General features: G+C 37.6%; 1 pseudogene across 1 annotated transcript; it reads right to left on the bottom strand.

Moving 5' to 3' along the window:
* Positions 1 to 211: 211 nt before the first annotated feature.
* On the bottom strand, positions 212 to 3,950 carry LOC147369236 (heterogeneous nuclear ribonucleoproteins A2/B1-like; annotated as a pseudogene). Its single transcript, XR_015168496.1, has 3 exons — positions 3,825 to 3,950; positions 1,649 to 1,757; positions 212 to 1,538 (listed from the first exon to the last, which is right to left on the bottom strand). The product of XR_015168496.1 is annotated as a heterogeneous nuclear ribonucleoproteins A2/B1-like (transcript).
* Positions 3,951 to 19,114: the final 15,164 nt, after the last annotated feature.

The raw sequence follows: 19,114 nt of genomic DNA, 5'->3' as shown, positions 1-19,114 counted from the left end.
CTGAAAGTTAAACATTATCATAAGAAAAATGTTACAGTGTGAGATAAATTCTATAAAGTTCTATAGTAATCAGTTTACAATACATATAAATCATCATTGTACTGCATATTTAAACATATGGTGCTGTGTGTCAATGATCTCATAAAATGAAGAAGTATTTATTTAAAAGAAAGAATAAAAATGCAAAAACATGACTGAAAGAGAATACCTGTTTTTCCTTTAGAAGTCTTTATTAAATCATAAATGTACAACAACTTCTTAATACTACAAGACATTTCAGTTTTTTAAATCCTAGAAAACAGTTTTTCAAAACTGTGAGAAAAATCTTGAAAACAGGTTAACATGTCACTGGACACTTAAAAAACTAATGTTATCAAAGAAGGGATGCTTCTGTCCTCTTACTTGAAAGAAACAAAGTTGGGAAACTGTCTCAAAAGCAATTTTTTTTCATTCTTTCCTCCATAGTATAGTAAACCAATCCATTCACAAATGACTGCATCTGTTCTGGTGTCTTCTGCTACATCACTGCCACAGTCATGGCATGACTGAGAAGAGTTTCCTTAAAGTCATTAATTATTTGGATAACCTAAAGTTGCCCTGTTACCTCTGGGCTCTTATCCTCTCTTTATACAGTCAAGTCCATGTAAAACAGGAAGCTAAAGATCCTCTTGTCAATCCGTATCCAAGTTCTCCACCACCATAAACTCTTTTTCCTCCTTCATAACCAGGGCTAACTCCCAAATTGCCACTTCCTGGTCATTCTCCACACCTACTATAACCATGACCAAGTCCACTGACCGCTTCTCAATCCATCAGATCGTCCTCCAAAGCTACTTCCTCGTCTTGACCCTGGTCCAACATTTCCATCATCACCAGGAGAATCTCCAAAACCAGCATTGTCTCCCCTTCTACTTCTAGAATGCTGGACTTGTTGCATTTTAGGTCGAGAAAAGGCCTTTCTTACTTCTGCCTGATGGCCATTGATGATATGGTTTTTCTGCAACACAATCTTATCCACGGGATCATGGTCATCAAAAGTCACGAATCCAAAGCCTCTTTTTCTTCCAGACTCTCTATCAGTAATTATCTCAATGGCATCGATTTTTCCATATTTCTCAAAGTAATCTCTAAGATGATGTTCCTCAGTATCTTCAATTCCACCAACAAACAGCTTCTTCACAGTTAGGAAAACCCCTCGCTGTCCAGATTCCTCTCTTGGGACAGCACGTTTGGGGGCAATTGTTTTCCCATCAATAGAGTGAGGTCTGGCAGCCATGGCAGCATCCACTTCAGCCATGGATGAAAAGGTGACAAAACCAAACCCTCTTGATCTTTTGCTTGCATGGTCCCTTATGATCTCACAGCTTATAAGCTTTCCCCACTGCTTGTAGTAGTTCCTCAGACTTTCTTCTGTGGTTTCAGAGCTCAAGCCACCAATAAAGAGTTTACGGAATTGTTCTTGTTCCTTCTTTTTCCTCCAAGATCTAACAGTTTGGAAACTTTGCTCAATCTCGGACTCCATCACTTCAGCCATTTTCCTGGTGAGGGAAGGTGAGGGAGATGAGGGAGATGAGGGAGATCTCTGGGAAAGCTCAGCAACCTGACTGTTCACAATGCTGAGGTAACAAGAAACTAGAACCTAACTCACCCCGGATCTGAGGGGGAGAACATCCACTGCTCCCGGAACAACACTCTAAGAGCACCTTCTCAACGACCTGGTGCCACCCTTTGAAATTCTTGAGCACCTTTCAATTTTCCTGCAAAACCTCATTTACATGAGTGACTCTTCCTGATTCAGGAATCCAAATTAATATTACATTTTCTGTTATTTTTTCCTATTTTAAATTGTACATATATTAGTATCTTTTATTTCATAGTTTTTCTCACTAAATTGGATATCTAATGAAGACAATATTGATCTAGTCTTTAATGTTTAACACTGACATATAGCAACATAAATATGTTTAGTTCTTAGGAAATGCTCAGAATTTTGAGAGAAAACTATTCACACCAAAAAAGAAATTTTTTTCCTACATTTTTCAAATAAAATCACCATAGATAAGCCCTGATAATCTCTTGTGGTGGACTGCAATCATTTATTTTCAAATCATTTTTCTCTGTGTAATCCATTTTAAGACTCTAGCCACAATAACCCATTTAAGATGTAAAGTTAATCAGTGCACCCTTTCTTTTAAATTTCTGTCCACATTGGTGTTTTTAAGGGGAGAAAAAAATCAAATTCCATTCCTGCTGTTCTGCCATAATTATTAACAGTACTTCTTAAAGATGTTTGAGTCTGGAGGGAAAGTTACTTGATCCTCTCATTTACAGAGCACCTAATATATGCCAAGGTGTGGACTAAAACCCAGGATTCATAATTCTACTTAACAAAGTTACTGCCCTAATTTATCTTAATCCTGATGAGATAAAACTGTTAATAGACTTAAGAATGCCTACTCTAGTGTTAGGTATGAATAAGGATTCTGACAAACAGTAAGGCCAATGCAGAGATAGGAGAAAGAGCAAGAGCAGTAAGAAAGGCAAAAGGGAGGGAGAATTAACTACAATTTCAGATGATGAGATTATGGGAAGTCTGACTCCTGAGAGCTGAGCAAAGAAAGAAAAGGATGGGGGTAGAGTTCCCTGGGGGCCCAGTGTTTAGGACTCATCACTTTTACTGCTGTGGCCTGGATTCAATCCCTGGTTGGGGAACTAAGATACCAAAAAATAAAGGGAAGAAAGGAAAAATGGGGGAAAAAAAAACACACATAGTAACTAAGGAATTTTAAGATAGAACAATTTCTGCAACACAGGGATAAACACTACTTTGCTTTCCAGGGACATTGATTTTAAAAACTAAAATGTTGGGGCTTGCCTGGTGGTCCAGGGGTTATGAATACTCCTGCCAATGCAGGTGACACAGGTTCAATCCATAGCCTGGGAAGATTGCTCATGCCATGGAGCAACTGAGCCCACACTCTAGAAAATCTGGACTGTTATTCCCAAGAAAGTTTCATATACAAAGGTATGTAAAACCATGAATCATAAATAAATAAAAATTAGAATAACTAAAATCTGGACTATTATCCTAAGAAAGTTTCATATACAAAGGTATATAAAACTATTTCTTAATACTGCTGCTCCTGCTAAGTCGCTTCAATCGTGTCTGATTCTGTGCGATCCCATAGACAGCAGCCCACCAGGCTCCCCCGTCCCTGGTATTCTCCAGGCAAGAATACTGGAGTGGGTTGCCATTTCCTTCTCCAATGCATGAAAGTGAAGTTGCTCAGTCGTGTCCGACTCTTAGCGACCCCATGGACTGCAGCCCACCAGGCTCCTCCGTCCATGGGATTTTCCAGGCAAGAATACTGGAGTGGGTTGCCATTGTTTTCTCCACCTTAATACTGCTGCTGCTACTGCTAAGTCGCTTCAGTCCTGTCGGACTCTGTGCGACCCCATAGACGGCAGTCCACCAGGCCCCACCGTCCCTGGGATTCTCTAGGTAAGAACACTGGAGTGGGTTGCCATTTCCTCCTCCAATGCATGAAAGTGAAAAGTGAAAGTGAAGTCGCTCAGTCGTGTCCGACTCTTAGCGACCCCATGGACTGCAGCCTACCAGGCTCCTCCATCCACGGGATTTTCCAGGCAAGAGTACTGGAGTGGGGTGCCATTGTTTTCTCCACCTTCTTAATACTAACACCAAGGAAATAACTTAGGTAACTTCTTGTTTTAAGAGTAAAATCTGCTAACTTAAGAAGAGATTTTACCAAAAAAAAAAGGATACAAAAGGACATTCTTGCCATCAATAAAAATGCCACACTTACCAGAACAGTCTGACTTATGAATGCTGGTTCTCCCAGTTCCAAGAGCTGTCCTGTGACCCACACCTGAGATGAAGGCAACCAGTACCTTGCTGCGGATAGTAGTGACTTCTGCCTTTGATTGCCCTTTTATAGACCAACAGTGGATAATCCAATCGGTGGATAACCCAGAGACACAGCCTATTTTAGATTAATGAGATTGAAGAGATTTTAAAAGAAAAAAATCTGGGGCTACTTATATTTGCATAATGTCCTAGATGAAAAAATGCGATATGTTTGTACGTGGGGAGTGTTACTTAGAGTTTATGCCAACATTTTAGTCAATATTTTATGTTTCCTTTTTCTCCCACTATGGAATACATTCTGCAAAAATAAGAGTGGAGGTTTCCTGATATAAAACTTCAGATAAGTTATGCTTTCATAGGAAAAAATAGACACTGTTTAAAGTTTTTCAATAAAAAATATAAAAAACTTATTGACAAGACTATAATATCTATATCAAACAGCCACTACAACAAAATTAGTGTTTTGTGCATTTACATTTCACCTAATTACTCATATTTGAAATGACAACAACTGTATTGCTTTTTCCTTACCCTTTGACATAAATAGTCTCTTTACTCTTTTTACTCCACTTTTATTATTCCAAGATTCCCTAATCAATTTGTTAATCCAAATCATATACAAATCTGGGTGTAATTACATTGATGATTGAATTATGAATCTTTCACTTAATAGTCTAATATACTTAAAGTCTAATACTTTCACCACCTTTCCCAAAGTCTAAAACCTTAGAACACTTTCAATTCCATTACACTTTCCTGAGTGTTTTATCATTTCTGCATTTTAATTCTGTCTATATTTTAATTTCCATGGGATGTTATCTGTCACTGCCGTTTAGTCAATAAGTCATGTCTGACTCTTTACCAGAGATATAACTAGTTCTTTATAAAACAAAATTAAATTATATATATTTCCTAATCATTGCTTCCTTTCCTCCTCATTCCATTCTGCATTCCTAATTTTCAATCTGGGATTATTTTCCTTGGAGCTTAATATTTCACTCTAGTATTTTGTCTAATTCAAAGCTGTTAACAATAAAATATTTCACTTTAAGTTTTTAAAGACATCTTTACTTGGGGGAACATTGAAGCTTGATACAGAATTCTGGTTTGATATAATTATCACTCTTTAAAAATAGTGTTCTGTTAGTATTTATCTTATTTTGTTTCAATATCAGTGTCAAAAATTAAGCTTTTTCTTGCATGTTTGGCTTCTGTATTCTCTACAGATTCATTAGGTTAACTTTAGCTTTTAGACCATAGGATAGCTTTTCATTGTTTCTTCTGCATATACTTGTGTTAGCTAATGTTGAGTTACTGCAAATGTAGGTGGAAGCCTTTCACTAATATGAAGTGTGCTTGTGTATTTTCACTTGTAATATTGTGACTGAAAGTGGGGTTCAGCTATTTACCACTCAAAATCCACTAAAGAGGCAAGGTTGGTAGAAAGGAAAATTTGCTTCATTTTGGATGCCAGAAATGGGGGTAGGGGAGGGAGGATTCCTATCCAAAGGTCAACTTCCACCCTCACAACCAGGGACTACTAGTTTTTATTGACAGAGGGAGTGGGCTACATGCAGAAACAGCACAGTCAGCTCTGACAGTCATCTTGAAATTGGTCATGCAGTAGTGTGACCAGTCTCATCTTGATTGTTTTAAGTAGTTCAGTTCAGTTCAGTCTCTCAGTCATGTCTGACTCTCTGCAGCCCCACGAACCACAGCATGCTAGGCCTCCCTGTCCATCACCAACTCCCAGAGTCCACCCAAACCCATGTCCATTGTGTCGGTGATGCCATCCAACCATCTCATCCTCCGTCGTCCCCTTCTCCTCCTACCCTTAATCTTTCCCAGCATCAGGGTCTTTTCCAATGAGTCAACTCTTTGCATGAAGTGGCCAAAGTATTGGAGTTTCAGCATCAGTCCTTCCAGTGAACACCCAGGACTGATCTTTAGAATGGACTGGATGGATCTCCTTGCAGTCCAAGGGACTCTCAAGAGTCTTCTCCAACACCACAGTTCAAAAGCATCAATTCTTCGGTGCTCAGCTTTCTCCACAGTCCAACTCTCACATCCATACATGACCACTGGAAAAACCATAACCTTGACTAGATGGACCTTTGTTGACAAAGTAATGTCTCTGCTTTTGAATATGCTGTCTAGGTTGGTCATAACTTTCCTTCCAAGAAGTAAGTATCTTTTAATTTCATGGCTGCAATCACCATCTGCAGTGATTTTGGAGCCCCCCAAAACAAAGTCAACCAGTTTCCACTGTTTCCCCATCTATTTGCCATGAAGTGATGGTTTTAAGTAGAGTTAGTCTTAATCTTCAGGGTTGGTTTGTTCCCATTTCCTTGAGGCAAATTCCCAGAATTATGTCAGATTATGTCTTGGCTATAGTCTGGCCATCAAGTAGTTAACTTCTTTCACGTGTTGAAAGTTTCAGTATCTAGCTCAGAGGGTGTGTTCAGAATTTATTTATAGCTCTTGAGGAGGAATTAAAAGACTTTAACTTTGCTTAATGACTAAACTAAATTACTTATTCTTGTTGGACTCTTTTCCTTTATTCCTGCATTTTCTCGTTTTTCTCTGTGTAAACTTATTTTTGACTAAAATTTTTCCACAGGCAAAAGGCAAGCTGAGGACATGAGCGGGGAGGGGAGGGGGGATGGTGAAAGACCATAAAGTCTTGCTCTGTTTCAATATCAATTCCTCCATACCTTCTCTCTGCTCCCCTTTTAATCATATCTCTCTTCCATTTTAAGTCTTTTTTCACTCTCAGTTTTTGTTGAAATATTTGTTCTGCCTTACTCTTTAGTAATCCAGGTAAAAACTGTAGAATCAATATTTTCTTAATTGCCAAAATTTTTAGTTTCATTTCCAAGACACACAGAATAAAAATCTTTGATTTTTAAAAAGGAACAGTTTTACAATAAAGCCATATGGTGAAAGAAAAATTTCACCACTTCTCTACTGATTTGAATAAGCTCTCTGATAATCCTAGTTTGACCTCATAGGGTCTGACACGCTCCTGCCCTACATGAGGAGGAGCTAGTAATGTAAGTCTGAGGTCTACTCAGAGAAAAGGGTTTTTTCCTCCTTCCCCACTTTCCTTTGATTATAAAATTGTGGCCCACTTAATCCTTGGGGCAGAACTCCCTTGCCTGCTTCCTTGCTTTGCTTATAAGCATCCTATATTAATAAATCTATTTATTGCCTATCACTTTGCCTCTTGCTGAGTTCCTCTTCCTGAGTTCCTTCTACACTAAGACATGAAGAATCTGAGCCTCAGTAAGTACAGACCCCGGGTGAGTGATTCTAATTAAAAGACCATGGGTTCAAGTTCCAATAGAGGTATAGTTTCAGGTGTGTTCTTGAGGGTGTTTTTGGAAAAGACTAGCACTTGATTCTATAGACTAAGTAAATAAATCCACTTTCATGAATGTGAGTGGGTGTTTTGCTATTTGGTCAGGGCCCAACTGGGAAAAAGTGAAGGAAGGATTAATCCATTCTCCCTCGCTGGTACATCCATATTTTCCTGCCTCTGGACTTCAGAACTCCTGGTTCTCAAGCATTTGGAATTGGAATCAAGTATACTGCTGACTTTTATGGCTTTCCAGTTCGGAGATGGTAGTTTCTGGGACTTTCCCATCTATCAAGACACTGAGTCAATTCTTACAATAGATTTATATATATATATATATATGAATAGTTCTGGTGAGCTGACCAGATTTATGCTTTAAATGGATCATTGTGACTAGAATCTCATACCTGAATTAATGGAGAAAGGATTAGGAATCTTAAACCATCATTGCTAATCTATTAGAGGAGGTTATTCAAAAGATGACATCTTGCTTAAGTATGGTTAGTGGATGGATTTTCAAAATACCAAGAAGTAAAGATTTAAAAATTTACCAATTTGAAAAATGGCCTGGGTTTAGATAATAATCTTCAGATTTGTCTCCTTGTCTCACACCAGCTTTGTAATGTCCCTAAACCCTTTTCTCAATGTATAATACCTGTACCAGCATTATCAACATCAACTAGGAACCTCTTAGAAATGAAAATTCTCCACTCCCACCTAAGACCTATGTGGGTTGAAGTCCAGAAATCTGAGTTTTAGAAACCCTGTAGCTGATTGTGATGGCACATTTATCCAGGACAGAAAATGATAGAATATTACAATAGGCTGACACATTCACCATGGATTTCAGTGTTTGTCCCTCATTTTACTCAAACTACATATTTTAATTTTAAAAAGAAAGCTCAAGAAATATGCCTCGACTTCACAGAGGAAACAGTGAGACTGAAATAGGTCAAGCAGAAAACTGGCTTCAGCTCTAGCTACCCTGTAAGGCTTGTATCTGCATTGTATCTGGAACTGCATGTTCCAGAGGTGAGTGACAAGAATAATTTCCCAGGCTGACAGTGAGTTCAGGAACAGCCAACAGGAGACCACCTTGGACATCAAGAGACTGCAAGGACTACAGGTTGCAGCAGTGAAGGAGAACTTGTATGTCTTTGTATTTTACAAATACCTTAACAACAGTTGCACCAAGTAGTTCTGATAAATCCTTTGGCCAGTATAAGGGTGGATGGGGGTCTGCATACTAGTCCTAAAAAAGCCCAAGAATGTCCATATCTATCATAGATGAGCCCAGAAACAGACATGGTTCTCTTGCAACCTCTCTTTAGGAATAAGGAAAATTATAGAGATGACAAGAAACAGAAGCAGATTGTGAAGAAAGCAGAGGAGAGACTGCCACTAGCCTTGAGGACAGATGGGATTGCCAGGGAAGAAGAGAGGAAGAAGATCCAAGACCCTAGAAAACACAGTAAGAAAGGAAACATTAATGCTGAAGAAAAGGAAAGTGGTGCAGACCTTGAGAAATTCATCTTATGATGTATCTGACCTTTCATCAGCATCTCCTTGCAATGTCCATCGTCATATTCATGTTTCATAGTAAAGGGCTGTTGCTGAACCACGAAAGACTCCAGGATTCTTGGCCTCCAGAGGAGAATTCAATTGGGGCCAGAGATGAGACTTGATCACTCAGAGCTTTTGTGTAATAAAGTTTTATTAAAGTATAAAAGAGATAGAGAAAGCTTCTGACACAGACATCAGAAGGGGGATGGAGAGTAACCCCATCACTAGTGTTAGCAAGGGAGTTATATACTTTTTAATTAGTTATTACAATGAATCAAAAGAATGTCAGATCAGATCAGATCAGTCACTCAGTTGTGTCCGACTCTTTGCGACCCCATGAATCGAAGCACGCCAGGCCTCTCTGTCCATCACCAACTCCCGGAGTTCACTGAGACTCACATCCATCGAGTCAGTGATGCCATCCAACCATCGCATCCTCTGTCGTCCACTGCTCCTCCTGCCCCTAATCCCTCCCAGCATCAGGGTCTTTTCCAATGAGTCAACTCTTTGCATGAAGTGGCCAAAGTATTGGAGTTTCAGCATCAGTCCTTCCAATGAACACCCAGGACTGATCTTTAGAATGGACTGGATGGATCTCCCTGCAGGCCAAGGGACTCTCAAGAGTCTTCTCCAACACCACAGTTCAAAAGCATCAATTCTTCGGCACTCAGCCTTCTTAACAGTCCAACTCTCACATCCATACATGACCACAGGAAAAACCATAGCCTTGACTAGATGGACCTTTGTTGGCAAAGTAATGTCTCTGCTTTTGAATATGCTATCTAGGTTGGTCATAACTTTCCTTCCAAGGAGTAAGCGTCTTTTAATTTCATGGCTGCAATCACTATCTGTAGTCATTTTGGAGCCCATAAAAATAAAGTCTGACACTGTTTCCACTGTTTGCCCATCTATTTCCCATGAAGTGATGGGACCGGATGCCATGATCTTCGTTTTCTGAGTGTTGAGCTTTAGGGCAACTTTTTCACTCTCCACTTTCACTTTCATCAAGAGGCTCTTTAGTTCCTCTTCACTTTCTGCCATAAGGGTGGTGTCATCTGCATATCTGAGGTTATTGATATTTCTCCCGGCAATCTTGACTCCAGCTTGTGTTTCTTCCAGTCCAGCGTTTCTCGTGATGTACTCTGTACATAAGTTAAATAAACAGGGTGACAATATACAGCCTTGACATACTCCTTTTCCTATTTGGAACCAGTCTGTTGCTCCATGTCCAGTTCTAACTGTTGCTTCTTGACCTGCATACAGATTTCTCAAGAGGCAGATAAGGTGGTCTGGTATTCCCACCTCTTGAAGAATTTTCCACAGTTTATTGTGATCCACACAGTCAAAGGTTTTTGGCATAGTCAATAAAGCAGAAATAGATGTTTTTCTGGAACTCTCTTGCTTTTTCCATGATCCAGTGGATGTTGGCAATTTGATCTCTGGTTCCTCTGTCTTTTCTAAAGCCAGCTTGAACATCAGCAAGTTGATGGTTCACATATTGCTGAAGTCTGGCTTGGAGAATTTTGAGCATTACTTTACTAGCGTGTGAGATGAGTGCAATTGTGTGGTAGTTTGAGCGTCCTTTGGCATTGCCTTTCTTTGGGATTGGAATGAAAACTGACCTTTTCCAGTCCTGTGGCCACTGCTGAGTTTTCCAGATTTGCTGGCATAATGAGTGCAGCACTTTCACAGCATCATCTTTCAGATTTTGGAATAACTCAACTGGAATTCCATCACCTCCACTAGCTTTGTAGTGATGCTTTCTAAGGTCCACTTGACTTCACATTCCAGGATGTCTGGCTCTAGGTCAGTGATCACAGCATCGTGATTATCTGGGTCATGAACATCTTTTTTGTACAGTTCTTCTGTGTATTCTTGCCACCTCTTCTTGATATTTTCTGCTTCTGTCAGGTCCATACGATTTCTGTCCTTTATTGAGCCCATCTTTGCATGAAATATTCCCTTGGTATCTCTAATTTTCTTGAAGAGATCTCTAGTCTTCCCCATTCTGTTGTTTTCCTCTATTTCTTTGCATTGATCAGTGAGGAAGGCTTTCTTATCTCTTCTTGCTATTCTTTGGAACTCTGCATTCAGATGCTTATATCTTTCCTTTTCTCCTTTGCTTTTCGCTTCTCTTCTTTTCACAGCTATTTGTAAGGCCTCCTCAGACAGCCATTTTGCTTTTTTGCATTTCTTTTCCATGGGGATGGTATTGATCCCTGTCTCCTGTACAGTGTCACGAACCTCAGTCCATAGTCCATCAGGCACTCTATCTATCAGATCTAGGCCCTTAAATCTATTTCTCACTTTCACTGTATAATCATAAGGGATTTGATTTAGGTCATACCTGAATGGTCTAGTGGTTTCTCCTACTTTCTTCAATTTAAGTCTAAATTTGGCAATAAGGAGTTCATGGTCTGAGCCACAGTCAGCTCCTTTTCTTGTTTTTGCTGACTGTATAGAGCTTCTCCATCTTTGACTGCAAAGAATATAATCAATCTGATTTTGGTGTTGACCATCTGGTGATGTCCATGTATAGAGTCTTCTCTTGTATGTTGGAAGAGGGTGTTTGTTATGACCAGTGCAGTTTCTTGAATGTCTGGAGGTTGTAAAGATCTTACTAGACCCACGCCCATAATTTACATTTTAAGATAACAGGATTAGTCAGAATGTTTTCAGGAAGGAGAAACTGTCCTCAGGCAGGATACTTTGCTGTTATATAATCCTTAGCACAGAGTTTAAACTGAGTTGTTTGTTGTGTAAGCATCAGTTCCATGCTTAAAGATAAAAATGTTTTATGTGACTAAGACTAAGGAATGTAGAGGAAAAAAAAATTGTCCTTTCCTCCCCCTTGAGAATTCCAGACCCCCCTCTCTCTCTGGGGACCCCCGGACTTCTTATCAACCTGCCTAGGCATTGACTCTCTCATAGAAAACTCAATTTACATTTTCCTTGATTGTCTTCATTTTTATATTAAATCAATAGGATAATTGAGGCTGAGGTTTTACTTACTGATTTGAATTTACATTTCTTTCCTCTAGTACTTACACTCAAAGAAGAGATATCTATTCAAGTGAGATTTTTTTTTTCTGTTAATGCTGTATTAAATCTGATTTCATACATTATTATTTTCTTAATAATAATTGGTTTTGCTTGTAAGTTTCAGATAAAATCCATCAACTTTTCCTTTATTTGTCATATCTTTATTCATATATAGGTAATTTTTATATTACCAGGAGCTGACTGTGGCTCAGATCATGAACTCCTTATTGCCAACTTCAGACTTAAATTGAAGAAAGTGGGGAAAATTTTCTTTTGTCATTTGTCATTTAATATGTGATTTTCTTGTATTTTTTCCATCCCAAACACTAAATATTTGATATTTAAAATAACTCTATTTTTGTGTTTCTTTAAAAAAAATAATATTTTTTTCTTTTAAATCTTTTCCTTCTCCTTTTCTTGGAATTTTTCTATCTTTGTGAATTTTAACCTTAAGAGAAGTACATTTAAAACTAATATTTATTTGTTAACAAATTGTAGTAGACTCAATTATTTTATGTAAACAGTGATTTGGCTGTTTTCTAGTGCTTCTTAAATATTTTCAATATTGTAATTTTCCAGATAAACTGAAATTTTATTTTAGGTGAACTGTTTTTCTCAATATCATGAGCTATTTTAAAAACAGACGTTCTATTGTTCATTATAAAAAGATCATTACATTGTGCTCAAATAATTTTATGTGTATTTTTTCCTATTTTTGGAATTTGAGTTTTCTACTGGGTAAACAAATTGTCATATTTCCTTCTCCATTAACATTTGAAAGAAAACTAAACTGTATACAGTTCATATAGAGGATACACTTGATATATATCAAATAGCTCCTCCACACTAATGATATTCTTTAGAGATCTCTCCTTTTGTGTTTGAGGTCTCATAAAGTAGCAGAAGTGAATTTACTGTTTTTACTTTAACATTTTCTTTATGTCTTATCTTTTTCCATATGAAAGGAATCTGTATTTTTGATATTTGCTGTTGGGGTGAAACGCTTGAACTCAGCTTTAATGTCACCTGTTTATCTTTTCCTTTAATTTCAACCTCTCAGATGATACATTCATCATCATCCACAAATGGGTAGAAAACCGGAAGAAATCGTAAACTTCAACAATCTTAGATTTCTAACTTAAGTTTAAACTTGACACACAAAACCCTCAACATAGACTGCTTTGCAAATCATCTTTCTGTAAGTTTAGGAAACTTCAGGCTACATGTAAAGTGCAATTTTAACACTGTTGCCAGAAAATAAGATGGAGAACTCTCCAGCCAATTCTCTTGAAGCTGGAAGAAATAGGACCCAAATTTGATATTGAGAAATCAATTCTGTTCAATTCCACAGATAAACCCAAATGTAATCATAGTATACAACATTTTTACCTGGTAAACTTCAACAAGGCACTATATATATATATATATATATATATATATATATACACATATAAAAGGATGATATAATAAACTGTGCCACAGCATCCAAAGGCTGGAAGAAAGTAAAATTTGTGACTTCTACAAAACATCTCACCTAGAGATAGGACCAGATCAGAGTTTAAAAACTCTTCCAGAAGATAAGGAGGATGCAACATTTCCTAAGTTATTTTGGGAAGCTGGCATTACTATCAGAACAAAAGATGGCAAGAATATTAGAAGAAAATAATACCACAGGCAAATGTCTTTTCATAACTTAGATGCAAAGTTTCTTCAAATGTTATAGGTAGTTGATCCAAACACACACATAGACTTGTGTGTGTGCATGTGTGTATACATTACAACGTTCTTGGGATTATTCTAGGAATACAAGGTTGCGCTAACATTGACAAATCAGTGTAACTTACCATATTCACAAAATAAAGCAGGAAAAACATCAGATCGTTTGAATATATGCAGATAATTTGCAACAAATATCTAAAATCCTTTACTAATAAAACCTCAGCAAAGTAGGAGTAGAGGGCCTTTCCTCAACTTGATAAAGCACATTTACCAAAAGCTTCCTGCTTACATCCTACCGAATGGTAGTACCTCTATATACTAAGAAAATGCAAACAGGTCAGAGGGAGAAATAGACATTTAGTAACAGCAGGAGACATCAGTACTCTAAATCAACAGTAAATAGATAACTGATAAGGAAACTAAGTGAAAGAAGCCATTTCCAAACACCACATATTATTTAATCCCATTTACATGAAATGCCCCAAATAGCAAACCCTTAGAGAGAGTAGATTAGTGGCTGAGGTTGGGAGGAGAGGAAAATGGGAAGAGACTGACAATAGATGTGGATTTCATGTCGGGATGATACAAATGTTCTAAGTTTAGATAGTAGTAGAGGTTACCCAGCTCTGTGAATGTGTAAAAAAACATTGTACTTTACATTGTAAAAGGTTGAATTTTTATATTATGGGAATTATATCTCAATAAAGTGTTTACTTCAAAAATTCAATATAGAAGCACACACATAAATTCTTGAATTAGATGAAACAAAAAAACAGAAGAGGAAAAATGAAAGATTTAACTACATAATTATGAGTATTTTTAATTCTCCACAGCAACACAGAAATAAATATCAAAACAGATACTGGAGATAAATAATAAAAATCAATGGTAAATGGGTTCAGATTAATGACAGTGAGTTCAGATAACTATTGCATAAAGAATATAATGAATAAATAAGCAAAAGATCAGCACCCCAGTAGAAATATCATTACAAGTAAAGAGTATGAACAATCATACTCTTTGAAAAATATGTACAATGTGTAAAACCACAAACATTGTTGAGACTCTAATTAGACAAGAGGTGCACATTAAAATGATGGCTATGTATTTCCTGCCTCTAAAGTGAGGCAAAAAGAACTGGCTAATATCACTGATGAACATAGATGCAAAAATCCTTAACAAAATCCTAGCAAACAGAATCCAACAACATATTAAAAAGATCATACATCATGACCAAGTGGGTTTCATCCCAGGGATGCAAGGATCCTTCAATATTTGCAAATCAAATCAGTTTGATACATCACATTAACAAATTGAAAGATTAAAAACCATATGATTATCTCAATAGAGGCAAAGAAAGCTTTTGACAAAATTCAACATCCATTTATGATAAAAAAAAAAAAAAAAAAAACAACCCCAGAAAACAGGCATAGAAGGAAAATACCTCAACATAATAAAAACTATATATGATGAACCCACAGCAAACATCCTCAATGGTGAAAAATTTAAAGCATTTCCCCTAAAGTCAGGAACAAGACAAGGGTGCCCATTCTCACCACTACTATTCAACATAGTTTTGGAAGTTTTAGCTGCAGCAATCAGAGAAGCAGAAGAAATAGAAGAAATCCAGATTGGAAAAGAAGAGGTAAAACTCTCACTGTTTGTGGATGATATGATCCTCTACATAGAAAACCCTAAAGACTCCACCAGAAAATTACTAGAGCTAATCAATGAATATAGTAAAGTTGCAGAATATAAAATTAACACACAGAAATCTCTTGCATTCCTATACACTAACAATGAGAAAACAGAAAGAGAAATTAAGGAAACAATTCCATTCACCATTGCAATGTAAAGAATAAAATACTTAGGAATAAATCTACCTAAAGAAATAGAAGACCTATATATAGAAAACTATAAAACATTGATGAAGGAAATCAAAGATGACACAAGTAGATGGAGAAATATACCATGTTCATGGATCTGGAATAATCAATATAGTGAAAATGAGTATACTACCCAAAGCAATCTATAGATTCAATGCAATCCCTATCAACCCACCAATGGTATTTTTCGGAGAGCTAGAACAAATAATTTCACAATTTGTATGGAAATACAAAAAACCTCAAATAGCCAAAGCAATCTTAAGAAAGAAGAATGGAATTAGGAATCAACCTGCCTGACTTCAGAGTACACTACAAAGCTACAGTCATCAAGACAGTATGCTGCTGCTGCTGCTGCTAAGTCACTTCAGTCGTGTCCGACTCTGTGCGACCCCATAGACGGCAGCCCACCAGGCTCCCCTGTCCCTGGGATTCTCCAGGCAAGAACACTGGAGTGGGTTGCCATTTCCTTCTCCAAAGCATGAAAGTGAAAAGTGAAAGGGAAGTCGCTCAAGACAGTATGGTACTGCACAAAGACAGAAATATAGATCAGTGGAACAAAATAGAAAGCCCAGAGATAAATTCACACACCTATGGACACCTTATTTTTGACAAGGGAGGCAAGAATATACAGTGGAGAAACAACAATCTCTTTAACAAGTGGTGCTGGGAAAACTGGTCAACCATTTGTAAAAGAATGAAACTAGGACACTTTCTAACACTATACACAAAAATAAACTCAAAATGGATTAAAGATCTAAACATAAGACCAGAAACTATAAAACTCCTAGAGGAGAACATAGGCAAAACACTCTCTGACATAAATCACAGCAGGATCCTCTATGACCCACCTCCCAGAGTAATGGAAATAAAAGCAAAAATAAACAAATGGGACTTAATTAAACTAAAAACTTCTGCACAACAAAGGAAACTATACGCAAGGTGAAAAGACAGCCTTCAGAATGGGAGAAAATAATAGCAAACTAAGCAACTGAAAAAGAATTAACCTCTAAAATATACAAGCAGCTCCTGCAGCTCATTTCCAGAAAAACAAATGACCCAATCAAAAAATGGGCCAAAGAACTAAACAGACATTTCTCCAAAGAAGACATACAGATGGCTAACAACACATGAAAAGATGCTCAACATCATTCATTATCAGAGAAATGCAAATCAGAACCACAGTGAGGTACCATCTCACACCAGTCAGAATGGCTGCTATCAAAAATTCTACAAATAGTAAATGCTGGAGAGGGTGCAGAGAAAACAGAACCCTCTTACACTGTTGGTGGGAATGCAAACTAGTACAGCCACTAGAGATAGCAGTGTGGAGATTCCTTAAAAAACTAAAAATAGAACTGCCATAAGACCCAGCAATCCCACTGCTGGGCATACACATCGTGGAAACCAGAATTGAGACACGTGTACCCCAGTGTTCATTGTAGCACTGTTTACAATAGCCAGGACATGGAAGCAACCTAGATGTCCATCGGCCGACAAATGGATAAGAATGCTGTGGTATATATACACAATGGAATATTACTCAGCTATTAAAAAGAATACATTTGAATCAGTTCTAATGAGGTAGATGAAACTGGAGCCTATTGTACAGAGTGAAGTAAGTCAGAAAGATATATTAAAGCATATATATGGAATTTAGAAAGATGGTAACGATGACCCTATATGCAAGACAAAAAAGAGACACAGATGTAAAGAACAGACTTTTGGACTCTGTGGGAGAAGGCGAGGGTGGGATGATTTGTGAGAATAGCATTGAAACATATATAGTACATATGTGAAACAGATCACCAGTCCAGGTTTGATGCATGGGACAGGGTGCTCCAGGCTGGTACACTGGGATGACCCTGAGGGATGGGATGGGGAGGGAGGTGAGAGGAGCTTCGGGATGGGGAACACATGTACACCCATGGCTGATTCATATCAATGTATAGCAAAGACTACTACAATATTGTAAAGTAATTATCCTCCAATTAAAATAAATTTATTAAAAAAAAAAAGCATATCCAGTTTGGCATGAAAAAGATAACCCTGCCCTCTGCTAGCTGCATTGTGAAGTGCTAGTTTCCTTGCTACTACTGTGTTAATATACACCAAAAGCTCTATCTGAAAGTGCATGTGTCTTGATCTAGCAATTTACAATGATCAAAATCAGAAAAATGTTCCAAGTTTGTTAAGAAGACTTAATAGTCGCTTATTAATTGTTACATTAAATTAATGACAAAAGCTAAATAAATATTCCATATATATATGAAATGACAATTTTAGATTTAAATCACAATGTGAATGTACATTTTCTTATATTAAATTATGTCCTTGACAAATTTATACATATGAGAAGTAGTTCACAGATTGAAGTTGATAGTATATACCCACAGTGCAACTCACAGAGTTTAGAATAACATTCCAGAGCTTGTCAATTAAATGATGCCTGCTGCTCCCCTGTACAGAATGAAGATGTCCATATATTTCTCTGACAGCAGTGCAGAAGGAAGGAGGCAAAGTTTAGCCTCCAGCCTTGGGACATCAGTATAGACTCTCATCCCTACCCCTAAACTGACTTCATGGACAAAACTGGTTCTCTCTTCTCCCCCACACAGTGCCTGCAATCAGAGAGGTTCCTTTATCCCCGTTAGGCACTTTGTGACACCCTAACCCCGATACATGTCAAATAATGAGTAGCTTCCACCTAACTAGAAAATGTACCCACCTGAAATACTTTCCATCAAACATTTCATTTCATATTTTGGTAACAGATATAGAAGCAAACCTTGAAGAAAGGAAATATGAAATGAGACAGCAGGAAGGGACAAAGACTGGCAGAGGTCTTCACACAGAAGAGTAAAAACAAGATTGAAATTCTACCCCTAAATGAGCAGCTCTCCAATAACAGGGCAGCTGCCAACAGGACTAGTGTTTAAAATTTCCAAATGCAACTTGCAAGGAAACAATGTACACAGGTTCTAAACATCATCTCAGCTTCTGAGGACATGGGCATGTTGATAAATGTTGTAAGACGTTAGACACTCGATCAACCAACAATGCATGAACAGAACACAGACTGCTTGATGCAAACTCCTTGTTAAGCATTGCTCCTGTAACTCAACCAGAGACATAAACACCTCACAGTTAGATCAAATCCAGACTTAAGGGCAGTGTTCCTCCTTGATCCTAGAAAAATTAATAATATGGATAAAAATGAAGAGCTTTACTGTCTTTTGATAGTGCCTACTTTTCTTTTTTTGTCTTCCAGGATATAGGGTTGAATATCTCACTCTTCATGAGAAGAAATTAATAATATTAATATTTGGTGGGGCTTATTTTTTAGAGTCGGGAATCCAAGGCACTTAGGGCCTCTACAGGGGAACACAACTCAGTAATGTCCTTGTCAGCAGCAAACATTCAGGCTGAGACACTTTCTCCTAAGAGTGGCCTCAGGCCAGGAAATCAGGGTCTCAAAGGGATTTTGTGTCCCAGTCTAGGGGTCCTGGCAGTAGGATGGTCTGTGGTTCAGCAGTCTCACTAATTCTAAGACCCTCCCCAGGAACTTAGTTTGGATATCCTTGTGATGGATAGAACTGGAAAAATGAATCATTCTTTCCTGTGTCTCAAAAGGAGGAAAGAGGAAAAGATTTTAGGTAGTGG

The sequence above is a fragment of the Bos grunniens genome, chromosome 7 (genome assembly GCF_055505025.1).
Source record: "Bos grunniens cultivar Pamir isolate PY7600 chromosome 7, Bosgru_T2T1.0, whole genome shotgun sequence".
NCBI lineage: Eukaryota > Metazoa > Chordata > Mammalia > Artiodactyla > Bovidae > Bos > Bos grunniens.
Note: the sequence above shows the minus strand (reverse complement) of the source record. Positions and strands in the feature narration are given on the sequence as shown.